Raw genomic sequence first — 3284 nt, 5'->3', positions numbered from 1 at the left:
CAGGCCGCATCCGGTCCCCGAAAGGTCCAGACGCCGCCCAACGTAGGCCGCCACAAGTTCTCCAAAAAGACCCCTAGGCTCAACCCTCAGAGCCAATCCTTTTCCCGAAGTTACGGATCTATTTTGCCGACTTCCCTTATCTACATTCTTCTATCAACTAGAGGCTGCTAACCTTGGAGACCTGATGCGGTTATGAGTACGAACGAGGGTGCGAATAAATCTCTAGCCAGGATTTTCAAGGGCTGTCGTGGGCGCGCAGGACACTTCAAAAAGTAAAGTGCTTTGCCAAGGCATCCTCCTTATCGCCGGATAATCCGTTTCCAAGGTAGGATATGCTTGTTAAAAAGAAAAGAGAACTCTTCCCTGGGCACACGCTAGCGTCTCCTGGGTCGGTTGTGTTACCACATATTATCCACGTCTCGGTTCAGGAATATTAACCTGATTCCCTTTCGATACACGAGGCTGCATACAAAACGCAAGGACGAACCCCACGCCTCAAACAGCCCAGCTTTCAAACGGAATTATCCTATCTCTTAGGATCGACTCACCCGTGTCCAATTACTGATCACACGGAACCTTTCTCCACTTCAGTCTTCAAAGTTCGCATTTGAATATTTGCTACTACCACCAAGATCTGCACTAAAGGCCGTTTCACTCAGGCTCACGCCACGAGCTTCTTCACGACCTTCACGCCCTCCTACTCATTAACGCGTACATTATAAATGCTATCGCGCTAACGGCAAAGTATAAAGTAGCCCGGCTTTAGCGCCATCCATTTTCAGGGCTCAGTTTTACATTCGCCAGTGGAGTTGTTTACACACCTCTCTAACGAATTCCAATTCCCATGGATCACGCTCCTGCTGTCTCAATGTAAACCCACACCTTTTATGTGTATCTAAGTGGAGACGAGCATTTTGGGCACTCTTAACTCTGGCTTTGCGTTTCATCTCCGCCATCGCCAGAAGAAGACTAACCCGTAATGGGCCCACTAGCACTCTGATATTCACATTTCCACAAGTTTCAATTAAGAAACTGCAGGTCTTACAGATTTAAAGTTTGAGAATAGGTCGAGGAAGTTTCTTCCCCGAATCTCTAATCATTCGCTTTACTCATAAAACTATCGTAATAAGTTGCTGCTATCCTGAGGGAAATTTCGGAGGGAACCAGCTACTAGATGGTTCGATTAGTCTTTCGCCCCTATACCCAAGTTTGACGATCGATTTGCACGTCAGAATCGCTACGAGCTTCCACCAGAGTTTCCCCTGGCTTCACCCTACTCAGGCATAGTTCACCATCTTTCGGGTACCAACATATGTGCTCAAACTCAAATCTTTCACCACGAAGGTTCATGATCGGTCGATAGTGCCACACCGCAGACCGAAGCCCGCAGCATTTCCTACCTCAGACAACTTACGCTGCCCTTCACTTTCATTTCGCGCTGGGGTTTCCACACCCTAACACTTGCACACATGTTAGACTCCTTGGTCCGTGTTTCAAGACGGGTCAAATCGCTCCATTTCGTCAACGTCCCGAACGGCAACAAGTTAAAACCCACATCAATCCACACACAACCACACACGCATAGCAAGCTATCCGCACACGGCGCACACAGAGACACAGGCCCACTCAAAAACACGTTGTAGGCACCTCAGTCCCAACCGCGACTACTCGTCCACCAAGATATAACAGACAAACGCAAGCGTAAGCCCTACCTCCTCGGCGGCCATTTCCCGCAGCATACGAACTGACCTTGACGTCCCACCGCAGCACAGGGCACCAGCAAGCACACACAGCACACACGCCGAGCGCAGCCAAAAAAGCCGCTGCCACAGCACACGCACGCACACACTCGCCAATGAAATATACCACGGATTATAGACACTGGGAAACGATTCGGTTCCCTTTCAGCAGTTTCAGGTACTCTTTAACTCTCTTTTCAAAGTTCTTTTCATCTTTCCCTCACGGTACTTGTTCGCTATCGGTCTCGCACAAATATTTAGCTTTAGATGGAATTTACCACCTACTTTGCGCTGAATTCCCAAACAACGCGACTCAAAGAAACCGGATCGAACGCACGAGCAACTCAGGGATGAACGGGAGTATCACCCTCCATGCTGTCCTCTTCCAAGAAACTTGCCCCAAGCGCCCACACTGATCACGCCTCTATAGACTACAATTCGCCGCGCAAAACTTGCACGGAGATTTTAAGCTTGAGCTCTTCCCGCTTCACTCGCCGTTACTAGGGGAATCCTTGTTAGTTTCTTTTCCTCCGCTTATTAATATGCTTAAGTTCAGCGGGTAATCTTGCCTGATATCAGGTCCAATTGAGATGCATACCGAAGTACACAACATTTCCCAAATGGATCGACCCTCGGCAGCCGAAGCCGCCACTCTACTTCGCAACAGCAAAGCCGATTCAAATGCCAAGCTAAAGAGCCATGGTTCACCAGTCCATCACGCCACAGCAGGAAAATCACCCAATAAGCGCATTGTTCAGCCGAAGCCAACCATACCACGAATCGAGCATTTCTCCATTAACGCCGCAGCAGACAAACCGGTCGCCAACTCGCTACAATAGCAGCGTCCACAACCAGCAATGCCACCACTTTTGGAGCAAAGAGAAGTACAGTTTAGTACATTTAAAAGGACTCGCAGTCGGTCCGAAAACCAACCGCAAGACACTTCACATCTGGCATCTCCTCCACCGACTACACGGAAGGAAGAAAGCCAAGTTTGTTGTACGGACACTGATACAGGCATACTTCCAGGACTAACCCCGGAAGTGCAATATGCGTTCAAAATTTCGATGACTCACTGAATCCTGCAATTCGCATTACGTATCGCAGTTCGCAGCGTTCTTCATCGATGTGCGAGCCTAGACATCCACTGCTGAAAGTTGCTATCTAGTTAAAAGCAGAGACTTTCGTCCCCACAGTATAATCAGTATTAAGTAAAGGGTCTAAAATAAAAAAGCTACTAGCTCAGACCGAAGTCCAAACGCTCGCCTTTTGATAGGGCTCGCCCAGCAGTAGCCGCCAGCAATAAAGCCAGCAGCCGCCGCCAAGTAAGACCCCCAACTATTGGGTTGAAACGGTTCACGTGGAAAGTTTTTAGGTGTGGTAATGATCCTTCCGCAGGTTCACCTACGGAAACCTTGTTACGACTTCACCTTCCTCTAAATGGCGAGGTTTAAAAAAGTTCCCATCAATCCACTCGCAATAAAGCAAACAGACTCACGGTCCCAATTTTTCACCGAGTCATTCAATCGGTAGGTGCGACGAGCG

The 3284-nt window shown here is 48.6% G+C and overlaps 4 non-coding genes across 4 annotated transcripts; all 4 read right to left on the bottom strand.

Moving 5' to 3' along the window:
* On the bottom strand, nt 1-786 carry PITG_33390 (the record flags this gene model as incomplete). Its single annotated transcript, XR_009934784.1, has 1 exon — nt 1-786. It is a non-coding gene; the product is annotated as a 28S ribosomal RNA (ribosomal RNA).
* Nucleotides 787-982: 196 nt separating this feature from the next.
* Nucleotides 983-2436, bottom strand: PITG_33389 (the record flags this gene model as incomplete). Its single annotated transcript, XR_009934783.1, has 1 exon — nt 983-2436. It is a non-coding gene; the product is annotated as a 28S ribosomal RNA (ribosomal RNA).
* A 306-nt stretch (nt 2437-2742) lies between these two features.
* Nucleotides 2743-2898, bottom strand: PITG_33388. Its single transcript, XR_009934782.1, has one exon. It is a non-coding gene; the product is annotated as a 5.8S ribosomal RNA (ribosomal RNA).
* Nucleotides 2899-3120: 222 nt separating this feature from the next.
* Nucleotides 3121-3280, bottom strand: PITG_33387 (the record flags this gene model as incomplete). The annotated part of the gene is made up of 1 exon (XR_009934781.1): nt 3121-3280. It is a non-coding gene; the product is annotated as an 18S ribosomal RNA (ribosomal RNA).
* Between the last annotated feature and the right edge of the window lie 4 nt (nt 3281-3284).

Source organism: Phytophthora infestans, genomic scaffold (genome assembly GCF_000142945.1).
Source record: "Phytophthora infestans T30-4 supercont1.52 genomic scaffold, whole genome shotgun sequence".
NCBI lineage: Eukaryota > Oomycota > Peronosporomycetes > Peronosporales > Peronosporaceae > Phytophthora > Phytophthora infestans.
Note: the sequence above shows the minus strand (reverse complement) of the source record. Positions and strands in the feature narration are given on the sequence as shown.